The sequence below is a fragment of the Trachypithecus francoisi genome, unplaced genomic scaffold (genome assembly GCF_009764315.1).
Source record: "Trachypithecus francoisi isolate TF-2019V2 unplaced genomic scaffold, Tfra_2.0 Lachesis_group8, whole genome shotgun sequence".
Lineage (NCBI taxonomy): Eukaryota > Metazoa > Chordata > Mammalia > Primates > Cercopithecidae > Trachypithecus > Trachypithecus francoisi.
In genome coordinates, this window is record NW_022681473.1 from 116,274,556 (window position 1) to 116,295,661 (window position 21,106).

Consider the following 21,106-nt stretch of genomic DNA (forward strand, 5'->3'; position numbering starts at 1 on the left):
TTTTATTTTGCAGATGAGGAAATTAGAAGACGGGGGAACCTGAAGCTTGTCCTTTTCTCCTCAAAAGCCTGTTTCAAAGTCCACATTCGATTGCGGTGGACTTTAAGAGGTGGGCTTCAGATCTTCAGTTACTTATCCAACTGCAGGATCTCCTGCACTCCAGTCGGTGTTTGAGACTGGACAAGTGAAGAGTCTTAAGGCAGAGCTGACTCCACCTACTGTTACACTGTTGAGCAGATGAGAAAACCAGGCTTAATGTTTGTTACCAGTGTCTCTTCCTATTTCTTACTGTGTGACAGTGATCGGTATCTGGTTGCCTTAGAGACTGTCAGACCTGGCATCTCTGCATATCTGCAGAACACTCAGTGGTTTCTGAAAACAGGTGTGGCCTGGTTAAGAGTAGCATAGCCACAAGTTTTTTTTGTTTTGTTTTGTTTAGGTTGCTTTGACTCTGGCGGCTTTTACCAACTTTCCAAATGTCACTAAGTCTACCTCAGGGGCTATTTGTCAAAGTTATTGGTAAACTAGTTTCTTACCTGTTTTTTCTCTATATTTTAAGAGATAAAATACTAGATAGAAAAAAACAAAAAGCTTACTGAAGCAAAAACTGGTTTTAAGTGACAATTGTATGTTCGTTGTGGCTTACACTTTGACAATTAGTTCTGGTCCCCTTGCTGATGGTGTGGCTTTTGAGGTAAATTGCATGAAGAAAACCAGTTCTCATTTGGTAAGCTCCAGTGGGTTGCAGAGTTAAGGGAGCTGATACTATCACCCACCACCATATATTTGGCCTCACTGGTATAGAGCTAATGACCAGTAAAGGTATTGAAAGTACATTAATATTGGGTCAGATTAAGTGGGAAAAATAGACCCTATTCAGTTATGAACATTTCTCCACAAAAAAGTACAAAAATGGGACCATTTATAAAAAGTCTTGAAAATCAATGAATTTAGAAAAAGTTGGAGAAGCTGGTTATATTTTGATAGAGAAGAGACAGTTTAAGAAAGTCAAGAGAGCTGACTTCAAATATTCGAAGAATAGCATGTGAATGCACAAATAACCATAATCTTTAAGGCCAAGAAAATGGACTGACAGCTTAAAAGGGGAAATAATTTGATTCCAAGAAGAAAATCCATTCTAATAACAAGAGCACATCTCACAGCAGTGCAATGGGTGCCTCGAGACAATGAAAATTCCTATCTCAGGAGCCAACACCAGGTGGTGATTTGTCAGACTTGCTAGGGAAGGATTCTTGTAGTGGGAGGGAGATTGGATGAGACCTCTAAGGTCTTTCCCAAATATGAGATGCTATCTGTCTAATTAATTGCAGTCAGACTCTTAGGTATTGTCCTGGGCTCTCATCTCTGTGTCGTTGAACTAGAGATTCACTTCTTCCTAACTGTGAGATAATTGAGTGGATTCACATCTTTAAGTCAGCATTTAGCAGAAGCAGTGATGGTGGTGAGATAAATTCCCAGACTTTCCATCTGATTAATTACTGTCCCAGAGCCTTGGTTTAGGAAGATCCAGGAGACCACGAGGCTCATCAGAGTTGAGAGCTAATCCCATATGAAATCAACCAGGTGTCTGTTTCCACTTGCTTCCCCTGAGGAAAAAAAATAATTTCCTTTTATTTTCTGGATGTTTGGGTTTGAGGATGGGTTTGATCTTTAGTGCTTCTTTGTTTTGTTTTGTTTTATATTTATTTATGTTTGGTTTTAGGTCTGGAGTTCCAAAATGCAACATAATAAACACTTGCATATCCAAAGCACTTTTGTCCGTTTTGCTGGTGAGAGTTGAAAGTAAATAATCTGCAGTCAAGTTTTGGTATCAGATCAGTCCCCTGTGCAGCGCGTGGTCTTGTGCATGCTGCTTTATTTTCTGGGCCACCATTTTCTCATTTCTGAAATGGTGTAAGCACCATTTTATAGGTTTATAAGAATTCAATGAGAAAATGCATGTCAAGGTACTTTCTATGCTTTGAAGCACCTTTAAAATTTTAGTTAGGGTTATTTAAGTTTTCTGAACTGTGTGTTGTGGTCAGTGTAAGATATAAAAAGCTCTCTTCACTCTTTGCATTAGACATTTTTTTTTCTCAGAAGTGACATTTCTTGATCTTCCCGTAGGTTCTGTAGAAAAACACATGATTGATTAGAACCGTTGTTTTGAGTCCGCACTTGTAAGTAAAACAGAACATGAGTGAACACCTGGAAAATCATGTCTTTCTCAAACTTTCAACTCTAGGTTGGTATAAAATGACCAAAGAGGCAAGCAGCAGGAACTATTGAGTTTCATTAGGCAAGGCTAACAACTAAGGTAACAAACCTGGAAATTCACAGGAAAAGGAGATTCTCTCGATCAAACCCAAAACTTTAACTATTTGTGTGTATTAATGATTAGGATTTGACATCCCATAATCAGTTTTGCTCTAAAGGGAAAATGTTCATAGAGAGTCCCTCAAACACCAGGCAGCGAAAGGAAACGCCCCCAGCAGAAGATAGAAAGCGTTTCACAGAGTGGGCTTAGCAGCGCTTCTCACATGCTTGTGGAAAATAGAATGTGTGACCACACTGTACTAATAATCTCCACAGACAAATATGTTGTTGCTTGATTCAGGCCTTGTGTGCATAACATTGTCTATATGTTTTGTTTTCTTTAAACAGAATTATAGAAGATAAGGAGCCACAAAGGTTCACTCTGTTTTCAAAGGTGCAGTCAAAATGTTACACTTCTAAATTGTGGCGATGAGACACGCCCTGAAGAAAAAGAGCGTTACACCTTCACAAGAAAACAGAGAAACCAAGATACCTTGTGATGTCTTGTACATACCGAGAAAAATATGTCCTAACCTTGAAAGCCCATTTTGGACATGAGGAGAACCACGTCATCACAAAACCGGAAAGCAGTATCTTTCTCATCCACTATCCCCTTTCTTTTCCAAATGGACACCTGAGACTTTGAGCTACTTCATACAACAGAGTTTCACACTGGGGCCTCCCACCGCTACCTGCATTTCAGGCCCAAGTATTTGCTGGTGTCAGATTCATCATCAAGAACCTTTCTGTGGTCCATTTCTTGGGGCACAATTCTCTAGCGATGGGGACTAATCCCGTCAAATCATCCATTTTTGTTAACATTAATTGTGATGTCCATTCCAGGTATCTGCTTTGTGTATAAAAAGGAAATTTCTGAAGATACAGTTTTATATGAAAAGGACTGATTTTAGTTGCAGAGGTTTCATACATAATGGGAGGTCGGTAAAAAGATTGTTCCTTGCTGAAAAAAACTCTGGAAAAACCATGCCATGCAGAAAGCTGCCCACATGGCCTATGCATGGATTCAGTGTTGAGGGGGAAGGACATTCTCTTTACACTTTTACAACTTCCTGGTATAAGTGGTTCACTCACAGGAAAAGGAGCAATGACTTGATACTGACACTTTCACCCCAAGTTTCCAGACTGTGGAGTGTAAGGTAAAATTAAAGGATGGGTAATCAGACCATCATGAACAAAAATAGAAAACAGTGTCTTGGCATGCAAATACTGTGAATTTCATTTCTCTCTCTCTCTCTCTTCTAGTCTCTCTCTCTCTGTCTCTCTCTATCTCGCTCTCTTTCTCTGTCCCCCCATCCCCCAATCTTTTGAACAGTTCCAATGTTGCTAGTATATAATTATGACAACTGGACTTAATTGAATACTAAGCTAATGCATTTTGACACTCTATTATTCATTAACTAAATTTCAGTTATTTAAGCATGAGGTTAACAAACACTTTTGACCATCTACTATATACTAGACATGATGATGACTACTGGGGATATAGAGAGACAAGATGTGGTCCTTTCCCCAAGGAGCTTACAGTCTACTGGACAGACATAAATGAACAGTAAATGAAAATGCAGTTGTCCTGAACTCAGGGTACTATGGGAACTTACAGCAGAAATAGCCAGCAGTCTTACAGAGTCAGGAAAAGCTTCATGGAAGACCATAGTGTATATGTTGAATCCTGAAAGAAATAGAACAGGAAAACCTGCGAAGAAAGACCAAGGATTTGCATTGGTGGCAATTACCCAGCCTAAAGGTAAGAGATATCAGGGTACCTGAGGGAAACTGTGAGTTTCCAACTTGACCAGACACAAACACAAAGAGATAAGGGAGAGTTGAAAGAGAAAGTCTGGAGAGCAACGCATGGGGAAGATTATATCAGATTTTGCATGTTTTTTGTATCATTTCCAGCCAAAGGCCTGGTTGGATAGACCTTCTCAGAGGGTATGGCTTGAATGACTAAGGTCATAGAATTATAATATTGTAAGGAATTTAGAAATAACTTAGTTTTAACACCTGCCCTCTGTGCATAAGTACTCTGTACAACAACCAGACGGGTACCCAGAGCCTCTGCACTACCTTTGGAAGTAAATACCTCCAATGAGCAGGGACACACTATTTGACAAAGCAGCATTCTCCCTCCCAGTCTAACAGCCTGTGATGTATTTGACCTTTCTTTGAGGAAAGATAATCTTATGGTCCCTGACCTCAAGATGTTTACATTTTAATGAATGTGTGGCTTATCCATTAATCTGAAAAGAATCACAGATAAAGTAGATAATCACATAGACCAGGAAGTAGCATTACCAGGTATTTCAGATTTGGGGATTTATCTCATCTTATTTCTGTGACTTAGGATATGACAGAGGACCAGATATAGTCCCTGCCATCAGAACCCTTATGATATAAAGGCCAAACATATAAGTAAGCATGTAGGCTAGGTGCGGTGGCTCACACCTGTGATCCCAACACTTTGGGAGGCCGAGGCAGGAGGATTGCCTGAGCTCAGGAGTTCATGACCAGCCTGGGCAACACGGTGAAACCCGGTCTCTACTAAAATACAAAAAAAAAAAATTAGCCAGGCATGGCGGCGTGTGCCTGTAGTCCTAGCTACACAGGATGCTGAGGCAGGAGAATTGGTTGAACTCAGGAGGCGGAGGTTGCAGTAAGCTGAGATTGAACCACTGCACTCCAGCTTGGGCAAGAGAGTGAGACTCCGTCTCAAAAAAAAAAAAAAAAATAGTAAGCATGTAAAGACACTTGATGTAATTCATGTGTGTGAACAATATGAATGCATGTGAACACTGACCCACTAAAGTAAAGGTAGTTCGGAAATCTTGGGCAGTTCCCATTAGAGCTGCCTGATGGGAGGCTGGGAGGATAGAAAGGAGATTGAGCTACAAAACACATAAATGTGAGCTACACAGAAAAAGGGTCAATTAAACAAATCTTGTTGACTCTGGAGTCTGGCTCTGCATCCCTTTTAAGTGAAGGCCAGCGGCTTCCCACTGGGTTTAGGTTGGAGCTGGCCTGAAGGATAGCTTGTGTACTGGAGGTTGTGCAATCAAATACTATTTGGAGGACCTATTAACGGGCCTCATGTGGTGTTTTTCATAAAGAAAATCACCCTCCATTATTTAATGGAGGTCTGTAGACTTTGAGTCTGTTTTATAGTGGGGATGTTCTTTGTAGGTGATAACTACAGGGATTGGAGACATTACTTTCACCCAAACACTGTGGCTGCTGGGAAAGGAAGATTTTTGGAGCAAATGGGACTTGGAGAACACATCACATCTCGCCATATAAAAAGCTGTTCATAGATTCTGTTCTGTACCTTCCTTTATTCTCACTTTGTGTGTAAGTTACTTGCAGATATTCTGCTCCCGATCCATAAATTGTAAGTCAACTTCCATTTTAGGTTTCTCAGACCAAGTTTATGGGGTCAAAATGAGCATGGAGTTACAAGCTCTTAACTCTGTACTTCTGCCTCAAGGGAACATGTTTTTCTGCAGATGTTTAGAAAACTCAGCACTCAGTGTGTGCTCCACATTACAGAGCTCCCTTTTCTTCTCAGATAATCCAGTTCTTCCACTTTAGTGTTTCAGAACTACCATTATTTATACATTTCAGATTATACTGCCAGACCCTGAGGTTGTTCCAGGAGCTCTTGGCTGCACTGGACCCTTGTATTGTCTTCCTAACAGTGCTGTAAGAAATGGCCAAAAATTAGTGATTAAAGCAAAATAAATTTACTATCTTCTAATTTGTAGTCAGAGGTTCTAAAAATCAATGTGTTGGTATGGCTGCATTCTCTCTCAGTGGTCTAGAGGAGAACCCATTTTCCTTCCCTTTTTAGGTTCTTGAACCTACCTGCATTCCTTTGCATCCCTTGACTTGTGGCTTCTTCTTTCATCTTCAATGCCCACAGTGTATCATCTTCAAATTTCAAGTTTCTCTCTCTCTTCCTCATTCTCTATCACTTTTATAAGGTAAACAGTAAAAGCATAGGGTCTTGCACCTCCCAGCCAAAACATAATCATTATGAAGGGCAAAATAAGGCATACAAATATTTTATATGTGGCCTCATTCTTTGGCTCAATGACAGTCTTTTCTTTAACTTCAGCGTCTTCAGGCCAATTAGTGGGTATTTCTAGACATCTACAGGAAAGCTTTGGAATTCTTGTGTGTTGCACAATGTTCCTAAAGATTGGTCATGCTACAGATTGTGCGGATTGTTTCTGTACCAGCCAGTCAGTCAGCCAACGGATAATCAAGAAATATGTATTAAGTTTATATTATTATACCAGGTACTCTGCTGCATATAGGATACAGTGGTGAATAAGACAAATGTTCAAGCATTATCAACAGACAGCATCAAAAAAGCAAGCAGAGTAGCAGAAAGTGAATTACAGCTATTTACAACGCATATCTTTAGGAGCAGAATAGCAGAATGCAAACTAACACAATGCAAAGGGGGAAAGATTGGAGTCTGTGTCTATAGTAAAACTCCACTGCACTGGTTGTTCAAGAATAATAGATAAAAATTAAAAGACGTAGACCCTGCATTCAGAAAGTTTTCAGTGTAAGTGGGCAGACAGAATATTATACATAAAATGACAAAAAGGTTAGTCAATTATAAATATAAATCAAGGGCAGGAACAAGGATACAGAAGGAAGAATTGTCTAGCAAGGTGAGGGAGCAATGAGCTCAGACCTGAAGGACTGCTGTGAACCGTCATGAAAGGAGACTGGAGGGTGCCACATGTAGTGGGAGTAAAGAAAGATCTGGACTTTCAACAAAGCATTTTCAACGCTAAGGAATAATCATCGTTGGTAGGGCAAAATCATTCTGCAAAGTACATCTGCACAGGTGTTGACAAATCTAGAGGAAAGTGGCTGCATAGATGTCAGGTGTGGTTACAAAGTCTAAGCTCCTTGATGGATGGGACTTTGCTTTATTCACCACTCTACCCATAGAACTCAAGCTACTGCCTAGCACAGAGTAGGCAATCAGTAAACATTTGTTGGTGGATAAGTGAGTGAACAAATGCAGAGACAGAAGAATGAGCAGGGAATTGCACTTTGGACCAGGGACAGTAATAAGTAGACCCCTCTAGCTTACCACTCTGGAATGCGATACTAATCACCCAAAGGCCGGTTATCATTACTTACCTTTGCCTACCTGGAGAGCCAAAGAAATCAAGGCCAGACATGGAGGGTTTTAAGTCACAGACACAGCTTGTCCCTGCACACCGGAGCAGGAGTGGAAGCTGGGAGGTCTTTTTATTACATACATCCTGTAACAGTTCTCATGGGCTTGGCTTAAAAATCCTACAAAAATAAGAATGAGTAAAAGAAGTGGGGAGTATTTCTAGGAACTCCCTTGTTCTTCCAACACCCTATTCTTGTCTCTTTCAAGTGATCTGCTAGACGGCTGCTCCATGTGGTATAAATCCCCCACCCCAGCACTGAGAGCCACAGTGTCACTACTGGAGGAAAAAACCTGAAGAAAGGGGAACTGACAGAGTCAAGTGCATTAGACTAAATCACAGCATCTAATGAGGTTCCACAGCAACTACTTGCCATGCTCTTTAGGGAAACAGTTTCCTGTCTCCTTCATGTGGCCTCAGCAGGCCTTTCAGTATCTTATGCTGTGCAGAGTCCCTGTGAAATTTTCCCTCAGCCTTTCTCAGGGTGCTCCCGTACACCTTGGAGTTTCTTTTAGCCAACATCACAATCAGCTAGGGCTTTGAAAATGAATTCTTGCGAATAAAGTGAATTATGTAACACTATTCTTCCATAGGACAATTTTTCATCTATCAGGCTAGGCCCTTCATGCAGGAGAAGGTGACAGTGAAGGATCTGGAAGGGGTGTCTTTCTGTGTCTCAGCTGTTTCCTGGAAGTTTGTTCCTGGGCACCTCCAACTTTTGTTCACCTCTACCTTCCTTCAGTAGGAGAAACCAGAATGGTCCCCGACCACCCAGAGCAGGTCCCCAACAAGGAGCAAAGAAACAAAATACAAAGTAAATAAACACTGGGACAAGAAGGCAGCAGAGTAATGATAATGCTGTGAGCATGAAAAGCACTGTGGCCTCTCACTCCGCATCTGATATGTTTGGATATTTTATCCCCTCCATACTCATGTTGAGATGTGATCCCTCATGTTGGATGTGGGCCTGGTGGGAGGTGTTTGGGTCGTGGAGGTGGATCCCTCGTGAATGGCTTGGTGCCCCCCTCATGGTAGCAAGTAAATTCTTGCTCTGTGAGTTCACGTAAGATCTGGTTGTTTAAAAGAACCTGGAACTTCCAGCTCCCTCTCTCTTGCCCACTCTCTTCCTCATGGGACATCCAGGCTCCCTTAGGCTTTTCACCTTGACTGTAACCTTCCTGAGGCCCTCACAAGAAGCAGATGCTGGCACGATGCTTTGTGTGCAGCCTGCAGAACGGTGAGCCAAATAAGCTTATTTTTGTTATAAATTACCCAGCCCCACATATTCCTTTACACCAATGCAAATGGACCAATGCACCATATCCAGTGTCCTCCTCCCCATTCACAACCTGCTAGCCAAGCATGGGTGGTGGAGGCAGATTTGAGGGTGAGCCCTGGGATATGAGGCAACTCGCACATGTGACTGACTGTGGCTTTGAAGCAGCTGCAATAACTTTTGTCTCCTGGGCAGACTGAGGTTAGGAGTTCAATCCATGCTACGGGGTGAGGTCAGAACACCTTCCCTTGCTTTGATCTCATTGGGCTCCAGCCTCCCTTGTAAAGTCCTATTAAAGGGGGCTATTACTGTCTCTGTCTTGGCCTGCCTACTCTTTGGGAATTTTCCTATAATTTTGAATTATTTCAAATCAAAATTTAGTATTTGGAACGGTTTATTGAAAACCCTTCTGAAGGAAAGGGAAGGGCTAAGTGAGGTCTTTGGGGTTCTCCTGTACTGCTACTTTCAGTGGAGCTCTTTCTGCCCAAGCGCTTTTTCAGTCAATTGCCCTGGTTGACTAAACCCAGTGGGTTTCTTCCTATCACTATATACTCCTACAGGAATTTCAGAAGAATTATTCCTTTTTGCTTCCTGAAATGAGCATTCTATGAGCCTGTGTTTTTAAATAAAATAGCCTGGAATCATTTTCATTAAAAGATAGTTCTGAGGTACAGTGCAAACATTTAACTTATGAAAACTAACAAGCAGATGAAACAAGAAGAGTTGAGGGCTCTCAGTGAGGAATGCTCACTATAGGGGTGTTAGTCTTGAAGCAGTGAAGAGAGTTTGAGAGAGTTAAGGGAGGTGTTCTAAGCACATCTGCCCTGAGCATGTACTGTTTGTCTAGTATGTGAGGTTCTGGACCAAGTCTCAGCAAGGAGAGCAAGGAGCAAGGGAATGCAGTGAGGTCTCTCCTCATAGTGCCCAGTCCAGGGGCAACCTAGAAAGGAGAACTTCAGGGTCACCCTAGGACTATTTTTGAGGGGGGCACCAAGCCATTCACGAGGGATCCACCTCCACGACCCAAACACCTCCCACCAGGCCCACATCCAACACGAGGGATCACAGCTCAACATAAGTATGGAGGGGATAAAATATCCAAACATATCAGATGCGGAGTGAGAGGCCACAGTGCTTTTCATGCTCACAGCATTATCATTACTCTGCTGCCCTCTTGTCCCAGTGTTTATTTACTTTGTATTTTGTTTCTTTGCTTCTTGTTGGGCACCTGCTCTGGGTAGTCGGGGACCTTTCTGGTTTCTCCTACTGAAGGAAGGTAGAGGTGAAGAAAAGCTGGAGGTGCCCAGGAGCAAACTTCCAGGAAACAGTTGAGACACAGAAAGGCACCCCTTCCAGATCCTTCACTGCCACCTTCTGCATGAAGGGCTTAGCCTGATAGATGAAAAATTGTCCAGTGGAAGAATAGTGTCACATAATTCACATTGTTCACAAAAATCCATTTCAAAGCCCTAGTTGATTGTGATGTTGGCTGAAAGAAACTCCAAGGTATATGGGAGCACCCTGAGAAAGGCTGAGGGAAAATTTCACAGTTGCACAGGGCATCCACTCAACACCATTTTAGTTCAAAAGAGACACTTGCTTAGGAACCTCCTTGTGAGTAACTCACCTTGCATTCACCAGAGAAAGGGAGAAAACCACTAATCTACAAGTGAAGGGACCTGTAACACAGAAGCTTCTGTATGACACTGCCAAGGCTCAAATCCCAACTCTATTCCTCATAATGTCCATGCTTTGAGGCAAGTTATCTGATGGTTCCATGTATTCTTTTACTTCTTTATAAAATGGTAATGATAATAGTGCTGACACTGTCAAGTTATTGTGAAGATTACATGAGATGACATATTTAGAATAGAGCTTAGCCATAGTTAGAATTCAATAAATTTTGGTCATCACTACTATTAATCTTTCTAGCAATATTTCTTGTGTAAGAGGTATCCTATAATCAGGAACCAGGAGCAAGAGAGTGAGACTCCATCTCAAAAAAAAAAAAAAAAGTAAGCATGTAAAGACACTTGTGGGAGCTCACCTTTTCCCTTTACACTACCCTAGTAGAAGTTCTCCATGAGGGCTCCACTCCTGCAGCAGACTTCTGCCTGGACATCCAGGCATTTCCATACATCCTCTGAAATCTAGGGAGAGGTTCCCAAACCTCAACTGTTGCCTTCTGCATACCTGCAGGCCCAACACCAAGTGGAAGCCACCAAGGCTTGGGACTTATACCCTCTGAAGTCACAGCCTGAGCTGTACCTTGGCACCTCTTAATCATGGATAAAGCTGGGATGGCTAGGATGCAAGGTGCCATGTTCCAAGGCAAAACCATTTTTCCCTCCTAGGCCTCCAGGCCTGTAGTGGGAGGGGCTGCCATGACAGTCTGTGAAATGTCATGGAGACATTTTCCCCCATTGTCTTGGCTATTAACAAATTTCTGCATCTGGTTTGAATTTCACCCCAGCAAATGGGTTTTTCTTTTCTACTGCATGGTCAGGCTGCAAATTTTCCAAACTTTTATGCTCTGCTTCCTTTTTTAATATAAGTTCCAGTTTCAGATCCTCTCTTCATTCATGTATATGAGCATACACTTTTAAAAACAGTCAGATTACATCTTGAATGCTTTACTCCTTAGAAATTTCTTCCACCAGATACTCTAAATATTCTCTCTCAAGTTCAAAATTCCATAGATCTCTAGGGCAGAGGCAAAATGTGCCAGTCTCTTTGCTAAAGCATAGCAAGAGTGACCTTTACTCCAGTTCCCAGTACGTTCCTCATCTCCATCTAAGACCACCTCAGCCTGAACTTCATTGTCCATATCACTATCAACATTTTGATCAAAACCATTCAACAAGTCTCTAGGATGTTCCAAATGTTTCCACGTCTTTCTGTCTTCTTCTGAGCCCTCCAAACTGCTCCAATCTCTGCCCATTACCTAGTTCCAAAGTTGCTTCCACATTATCAGGTATAGCAGTGTCCCACTCCCAGTACAAATTTTCTGTATTAGTGCGTTCTCACACTGCTATAAATAACTACCTGAGACAGGGTAATTTTTGAAGAAAAGAGGTTTAATTGACACACAGTCCTGCAAGCTGTACAGGAAGCAAGAGGTTCCTGGGAGGCCTCAGGAAACTTACAATCATGGTGGAAGACTAAAAGGAATCAAGCACCTTCTTCACATGACGTCAGAAGAGAGAGAGCAAAGGGGGAAGTGCCACACACTTTTAAACCATTATGTCTCATGAGAACTCATTCACTATTATGAGAATAGCAAGGGAGAAATTCGCCCCCATGATCCAATTGCTTTCCACGAGATCATTCTTCAAATTCAACATGAGATTTGGGTGAGGACATCAATCCAAACCATATCAAATCATTATTCTGATTTTCTCAATTTTAACTGAATTCTCAAATGATACTGATAGATTTATCTTAAAGTTTATATTGTTGTCATGTCTCAAAGTTATATTTCTCTTGAAACAAATAAATGTGGGTCCTTTAGAGGTGCTATCTCCATTTTAAAGTCTGTACTAAAAAACTTATTTTCTGATGATCCACTCATCTAAAATGAGTGTGTTAAATCATAAAAGGAAACAGTTGGTCAAACTTACCAGTAAGCATAGCATAAATGAGTGTCCATGTAACTAGTGTAATGGTGATATACTCAACACATTTGATAAATATTTTCTGCATCAGTCAGTGGAATATTAAGATGATAATATGTTGAACCTATCTTCAAAGAGTCTGTAGTTTTATGAGGAAGATGACACATAAGCAGTTAATTTCAACATCATGTGGTAATTTTCTGATAAACAGCAAAACTGGGTGCAATAGGTGAACAAAAAAAGGAACCAGACCCAACTGGTTAGTGTGTGTGTGTATTTGCAAATGCATCATGTAGTGAGATGATGGAAGAGATAGGCAGGAACAAATGTTATATCTCCAATTAAGAATCAATATTATTTATTATTGAATAATTAGACATTTTTGTTTATCATCATCTTGATATGCTAGATTAGTTGGAAAGTGATCACTTCCTTCTTACTGGGACTTTCACTATAACTGTTCAGAGTCTTCTTGTGTTAATAAGGAGTAATGAGATCAAGTAGATAAGATAGCTATGATGAAGATTTTCTGCATTTCTTTACTTTCTAAGAAACTCTCTGCCATCACAGAAGGAAAGACAACTTCTTCCTTGTTGCTAATGGCATGTTTTTACTAAGTTATCCTGGCCAGGACTGTATGATCTTGCTCAAGTGCCTTCCTGAGCATTGCATCAAACCTAAGGAAGCTTCCAGAGAAAGTCTCAATCCTGCCTGTAGGATTGCCCTGGGACTCATCTTTGGAGGAGATGGAAGAGCTTACGTTTAGGTGAAAGAAGAGACCAGCCTTCTCAAATGCCAAAATATCCAAAGTGGCTCATATGCAGGTCTAGTATCAAAAGCTTATGGAAATTTGTTCATTTGGGAAGCAGTTTCTGGATACTGCTGGAGACTCGAAAGTTAAGTTAGAGAATTTCAACTGCAGTCATAATCATAATGCTTATTCATAGATAAATGAATTTGTGTTCAAGGAAAAGAGGTTCAAGGTATTCTAAATTTAGTGATTTCTATCAAACTAGACTACTAGAAAGCAACAGGCCTACTCCCCTTCTCCCAATGCAAAATGTCTTGTACCCAATATTTGATACAGTAAAAATAAAAAGATAGAAAATTATTCTACATGTACAATTAAACCATTTTTAAAGGGATACTTTATTATGTATCATTATGTGGTTCAATGACTCTTTGCACTACATAATTAATCCAAAAATTTATTTACAACTTAGAATCTGAAAAAAAAGATAGACTTGTATCTGGTTATAAAACAATAGCCCATCATGTTTCTCTAACTATCTTGCCTGCCAAGAAGCACAGGCAGTGCTACTGTTCAAGCAAGCTAGTTCAGTGTTTCCCAAAGGGTGCTCCACAGAGTTCTACTGCATGATGATTTTAAAAACATTTGTTTAATGACATAAATGTGAGAAAAGAAATGTACAATTCCATCAGCATATTAACAATTGTAAGAGATCTAACAATAAATGTTTATATTTGTGTATTTGCTTATTTATTTATTTTTATTTCAATAGTTTTTGGGAAACAGATGGTTTTGGTTACATGGAAAAATTCTTTATTGGTGATTTCTGAGATATTGGTGCACCTATCACCTGAGCAGTGCACACTGTACCCAGTGTTAGACTTTTATTCCTCACCCTCTTCCCACCCTTCTCCCTGAGTCCCCAAAGTCCATTATATCATTCTTATGCCTTTGTGTCCTCACAACTTAGCTCCCACTTATAAGTGAGAACATACAACGTTTTTTTCTTCTTGTGTTACTTCACTTAGAATAATGATCTCCAACTCCAACCAGGTTGCTGTGGATGCCATTATTTTTTTCCTTTTTATGGTTGAGTAGTATTCTATGGTACACACACACACACACACACACACACACACACTACATTTTCTGTATCCACTCATTGGTTGGTGGGCTGGTTCCATATTTTTGCCATTGCGAATTGTGCTGCTACAAACACAAATGAGCAAGTCTCTTTTTTCACATAATGACTTCTTTTCTTCTGGGTAGATACCCAGCAGTGGGATTGCTGGATCAAATGGTAGTTCTTCCTTATCCAACTATAGACTTCTGCCTTTGCATAATATCTGCTATTTCAAAGCTCACAAAGTTGGGAAAGGCCATTGACTGATTTATTTCCCTCTTCCTTCTAGAGGTCCATTTTGTTTTTCTCTACTTCCATGCCTATCTTCCATATATGGATTATAAGGCACAGATAATAAACTGTGAGTGGGGGCAAGTCTGTATGTATATGTATGTAAACACACACACACACAAAAGGTGTATGTTCTGCTCTGCTTCTTTCCTCCCCCCACCCCTGCTTTAGCTATTGAGCTCAAGCTTGTTCCTGGCAGGACCTGCTCATAACAATATAGCCTTCTAGGGAAAACCCAAAGCCCTTCAGGAAGTGGTATGCGATGATGCACTATAGTAGCTGGTGTGTTTCTTTCTGAGTCAGGGCTGCCACAAGGGGGTCCCCAGGAATTGACACCTCTCTGAAAAGATGTTAAGATGCTAGTGCTGAGGTCATGACTGCCTCTCCCTTTGTTAAGGGCCCTCTAGGGCTTTTCCCAAGACACTGAGATTAATAGAATCCAAACCAGATTTCAGCCCAGGTCCTCCCCTCTCTTTGAATTACCGTTGCTTCCTTATTTTTTTTCCTTCTTCTTCTTCTTTTTTTCTTTGAGATGGAGTCTCGTTCTGTCACCCAGGCTACAGTGCAGTGGTGTCATCTCAGCTCATTGAATCTCTGCCTCCCAGCTTCAAGCGATTCTCCTGCCTCAGCCTCCTGAGTAGCTGGGATTACAGGTGCGCACCACCATGCCTGGCTAATTTTTGTATTTTTAGTAGAGATGGGGTTTCACTATGTTGGTCAGGCTAGTCTCGAACTCCTGACCTCACAATCCACCTGCCTCGGTCTCCCAAAGTGCTGGGATTACAGACGTGAGCCACCGTGCCTGGCCTGCTTCCTTGTTTTAATGCTTCCTTGGAGTATCTTTGGTCACCAGTTTACGGTTTCACATCCTTTTACCGTAAAAGGCACACTTCTGTGCTGCATCCAAAGCAGTGTCATAAAAATGTTCCCGTGGGTTCATTTTGCATTTGCTCCCAAATCTTCCTCATGAGAAGACTAACTTAAAAGGGTGCCTGAAACGTACCACATGCCTGGAGCAGCAGTAATGATGTCGTTTCACATGTTCAGAGATCTTTAACTCTTCTTCCCTGTGCTGGTCAGTGCACGTCTTCAGAGGCTCAGTTCTATAGGGCTGTGTCAGGCTGATTCCTCTGGAAAAATACTCCCATGCTGCTTTATAAGGAATTAACACTACTGTGAAAGAATCCTAGAACCATTGTCATTTAGTTGAAATCTTGCTTCTTTTATGTAAAGTAATAATAATACCATTATTAAGAGAGTTCAGAAATGCTGGCCAATTTCTCTTTTGTCAGCAGCTGTCTGGAAAGCTTTTACCTAGAGAGCAACTTTACATGCTAGAGCTTCTTTTCTCTAGAAGACTCCAGATCATTCTCAAACCATTCTCTTTGAAAGATGGAGAAAACTAGGCCCAGTGGAAGGCAGTGAATCTCCACAGGCTGCTTTTGAACCTGTTCCGGATTCAGCGTACAGTACCTCAGTCCGAGGTCAACTTTCCAACGTATGGCACTGCTTCCTGGACCCAATCTGTCATTTAAAAAATAATGCTTATAAAACTTTGACCCATGAACCAGAATCTCCTGGAGTGCTTATTATAAGACTATATTTTAGTGGAAAAATTGGTGAAATCTGAATAAAGTCTGTAAATAGTAAGTGAATAGTATGTGAAAATTAAGTGAATAGTAATGTACCACAGTTGTATATGAAATTAACATTAGGCTTTTGGGTATTTACCCGAAGGAATTGAAAGCAGGGACTTGAACAGATATTTGCACACCCATGTTCACAGCTGCATTATTCACAATAGTCAATAGGTAGAAACAATCCACATATCCATCAACACACAAATGAAGAAAGAAAACGTGGTATATACATGCAATTGAATATTATTGAACCTTACAAAGGAATGAAATTCTGACACATGCTGCAATATAAATGAACCTTGAAGACACTACGTTAAGCGAGATAAGCCAGATACAAAAGGGCAAATATTGCATGGTTCCACCTATATGAGGTACCTAACAGAGTCAAATCCATAGAGAGAGAAAGTCGAATGATGGCTGGCAAGAGAGAATGGGGTGTTATCATTCAATGGCTACATCGTTTCCATTTGGGAAGATAAAAGATGGATGATGGTGATGGCTGTCCAGCAACGTGAATGAATATTCTTAATGCCATTGAACTGTACACTTAAAATACTTAAAATAGTAAATGTTATATTATGTATATTTTACTACAATTTTTAAAATTAAAATTAGGGGAAAGGGAATGGAGGTGAAGGGTATACTAAATTGACAATACTATGTGTGCAACTTTTTTTGTAACTCTAAAATGATTTTCCAAAATAGTTGATTTTTTTAAGCCACTAATGGAGTACTAGACATTCACCATCAACAACAACAAGAAAAACGTATTTCTGGCCTCCACACTAAACTATCAGAATCTCTAGAGTTGGGAGGTGGGCAAGGCACTTTCTTTTTAATAAGTTTTAAAATTTAAGAACCACGTTTTCTTCAAGATATTTCTAATAATCATCTTATTTCTTCCTACCTCTTTCGTCAGTGATGGAATGAAATCTGTGCGTGAATTTCCGGACCACCAATTTTGTAGGTAGATGTTGCTTCATGACTGTGCGCTGGTTAGGCTTTGGGCTCAGCAAGGGCCACTGGGAGTGCATGTAACCCCGGAACTAATGGTGTCGCCAGGCCCCTATTCCTTCCCCAGACCCTCTCTCTGTGGCTCCTGCTTTCTTTCCACCTCCACTTCTCTACCTTAGAAAAAAGGCTCCATTCCTGAGAAACTCAGTAACCATGGATTGATCAGGTCACGCCCAAGCTTATTTGCCTCTCCTTCCTTACCCTCTCTCAATGACCCCTTTCGAAAAGGGTCAGGGGCAGATTTGTAATGGAATACAAGAACAACAGGCAAGAAAATGTGACAAGAGCGTTGAGCTTTAAAGCTTTCTTGTCTTGATGTTACACTCAATAAAAAGAAAAAACAGTGATCATGGGCATGTCAGGCTGGGGGCTTGGAGGCCAGAAGTGAGTCCTGTTTCCTCCATGAAAGCTATAGCACTTTACTTCTCAGTGACTCAGTTTCCCACTTGTAAAATGGGAGAGGTGGAAGAGAAAGACTCTAGGACTTCCCCAGCTTTGAAAGAGTGTGATTGAACAATAGACCATCCTGACCTGAAGTGGCCACTATGCTTAGGAACAAAACTTGCACATTTAGCAGCTCAATGATCAACATTTCTTTTCTTTTCTATATACATATATTTTTCTTTTCTTTTTTTTTTTTTTTTGAGACGGAGTTTCACTCTCATCAGCCAGGCTGGAGTGCAGTGGCGTGATCTCGGCTCACTGCAACCTCCACCTCTTAGACTCAAGCCATTCTCCTGCCTCAGCCTCCCGAGTAGGTGGGACTACAGGCATGCACTGCCATGTCCGGCTAATTTTTGTATTTTTAGCAGAGACAGGGTTTCACAATGTTGGCCACACTGGTCTCAAACACCTACCTCAAGCGATTCACACACCTTGGCTTCCCAAAGTGCTGGGATTACAGGCATGAGCCAACGCGCCCAGCCAGCAGCTCAACATTTCTTAATAAAGATGGAACACTAAGATGATTCAAACTAAACTTCTAAATGAAGATGATATGACTGAGTCAACTTTTCCAACACCTCTACAAGAGTGTTGGGAGGAGAGAGGCACCGGTGGCCTCTGAGACACCATGAGGCGACTCCGTTTTTTGATGTGTATGTAAGTGGCTCCTGTCTTACTCTTTATTGAAGAAAAAGAAACTGTGACAGGAATGAGTTTGGTGTTTAGAAGAAGAAAAGAGTGTGGGGGCTTGCTGATGCCCCCATGCTCTCTTCTCATTTTTCTCCTCACTCGTGATTTTTGGCCAAGCAAACAGTCCCCTGGAGGATGGCATGACCTTGAGTGGGCTCGCCTAGTCTTTGGGACTTTGGAAGCCGGGATGCTGAAGTTTGGAGACAGCATGCTTGCTGCTCAGGGTTGGAAGCTTAGGTACTTAATAAAGTCTGAAAACTGTTGTTCCAACAGGGATAGCCAGCTGAGCAGCACTGAGTTGTCAGCTCCAGCCAGGCCTAGAAGAAGGGAAGCAGGTCAACTGAGAGCTGACACACAGAGAACAAAGCAGAGTGGGAGAAAAGGGTGAAACACAGACAAATTGAGGTGAGAGGGCTCCCTTCTGCCAGGGTTGCCCTTCCCACAGAAGCCAGTGACATCTAGGCACAGCTTCCTTAAGCATCCCCAGATTCACTTTCCTGGGCTCTGGGGTATCCAAATCTTGTAAGCAGTCCCATCAGCCTGCCAGAACTTTGTCACTCCTCCTGCTGCCTTGGCTAACATTGGGAACTGGATGATCCTTCTGTCTGGTTTACGGACTCTTGATTTTATTCTTGCTGCCACTAAGGCTGCTATCATGGTTGTCGGATTTCTTTGGAACTTGAAGATGGGCAGGGGGTGCTTTCATAGTTACTGACAAGGTAATCTCAGGAGCACTCATTTCCCTGACTCTGGAGATGAAAGCAAACAAAAACAAAAACAATAAGCAGTTTATATTGGGCCAACCATCTGTGGCTAAGGAGAAAGGCCAAGCAATGACTACAGCTTCCCAGCCCAAAGAGGCTCCAGGAGAGGGCTCAATTCACAGGCTGGGAACATGGACAGCCAGAAATGCTAAGGCTGATTATGAGCTTTCACGAGTCTGAGCTGGAGCCTCATCTGCCTGTTTTGCATTTCAGACGGGAGGAGGCAGTGTGGATGAGACTGTCAGACCTGGCAGCATTTCCCTTGCAACTCTAGGACTTATTTGCCGAGTGACCTTGGACAAGCCCCTTAACCTCTCACAGCCTTCAATTCTCTGCCTATGAAACAGAACTAGCAACATTTCCTTAAAACTTAAGGAATCTGAAGCATAATGGCATTTCTCTATTAGAGCTTTCTCTACTTGACCCTTGGTAATTTTTGCCTTTCAGCACCTTTCTGGAAAGAAATGAAATGAGTAGCGTCTTCTTGTGAACAGGAGTCTTTTATGGAAAAAATAATTCCCTTGCCCCGGCACCTTTCTTTCGTGGCTAGTTGTGCCACTGACTTGTTGCATATCCCAGACCCAGGCGCTTTTCTTTTCCTTGCCACTAGACCAACACTAGATCTTATAGCAGCCCCATATAGAAATGATTTCCACAGGATCCTCATGCTGTGGGTTCTCAGGCTCCTAATAGCGAATGTGGAACCATCAGGCCATTCAGAGTTCACTGAATATGACTTTTGCAATAAAGATTAGATCCCAATAATCCCTGCTCACAACACGATTACTAGTTAATCATCCCAGTCGAGGGTTCCTTTTCTCCTTTGAGTCACAAGGAATCCTTATTACATGAAAGATGAAAACTTGAAATGCCTACCAGAGACATCACCACATGCACCATCCCCCCAAGCAGGCCGTGGGGTCGGTCGATGAGTCTTCCCTGTGGTTTGGATGCTGACGCCTGAGTGACTCCCCTCATGAGCTCAGAAGCAGAGAGAGGGAACTGTTTTCAAAGCAGAGGGGTGGCTTAGAGGAAACAGGTACAGGCCTCAGCAAAGAACTTGACTCCATGTGAATGTTCACTCTGTGTGAAATTGTTCTTATTATAGTGATTTGTGGGGAAGAAATAACCAAGGAGGGAAATAAACAACCACACTGACAAGATAAAGGAAGAAACCCAGGCCCTAGAAAGGAGATTTTTCTAGGCTGATTTCTGTGCCTGAAATGCACCCATCGACTCTTCTGGAAACTCGGCTGTGTCTTCCACCCCTGAGGCCAGCCCCTCCCAGAGCTAACTGCAGCCCAAGCAAGCCCCTGTGGCAGGAGTGCAGCAGGGGCCTTCAGCTCACCCACCTCTGCTCTCTGATCATGGCACACGGAGCCTGTCAGACCACTTACAGCCTTGCTATTTGATCTTATCGGGCCCTGTCAGGGAGGTGAAGTGCATGCGTCAAGAAGTTCGTGCCTGTTCATCATTGTGGTTGCCCTGAAGTGGAGCAGGCAAGGTAACACTTGAAGCCATTTTTGCAGAGAATTGCACAAACAGCAGCGGGTGTCATAGACTCAGTGGTTCCATTTCAGATCGAGAAAACACCCACAGAATGGTAGAGGCTTCTAAAGAAACACCACAAAACACAGAGCAGCACATACTCATGCACACACCAGAGCAGTGTGAGCCAAAGCCCTGGGCGGGAGGACGTGCTGTGCGCCAACAAAAAACAAAGCGGGAGATGCATTATTTGTTGGGGGTTAGAAAGGTTGGGAGACTGAGGCTCTGCTGCAGACGAATGGGTGCTACACTTACTTGTTGGGTGGCAGAAAAGTTGGGGGACTGGGGCTCTGCTGCAGACGGATGGGCACTATATGACTTTCTTTGAGGATGGCAGTTCTGAGAGTGAGAAGAAAAAAGACTGATAGTTCTTGGAGCTTGAAACTGAGAGTTTCTACTTTGGAGAATTGCAAACA

General features: G+C 41.9%; 1 long non-coding RNA gene across 2 annotated transcripts; it reads right to left on the reverse strand.

Moving 5' to 3' along the window:
* Nucleotides 1-28: 28 nt before the first annotated feature.
* On the reverse strand, nt 29-20,577 carry LOC117079931. 2 transcript variants are annotated; one of them, XR_004435657.1, is made up of 3 exons: nt 20,019-20,577; nt 6,196-7,656; nt 29-2,130 (listed from the first exon to the last, which is right to left on the reverse strand). It is a non-coding gene; the product is annotated as an uncharacterized LOC117079931 (long non-coding RNA). The 2 variants fall into 2 exon arrangements; XR_004435658.1 differs by having other exon boundaries at nt 7,498-7,656; nt 20,019-20,559.
* Between the last annotated feature and the right edge of the window lie 529 nt (nt 20,578-21,106).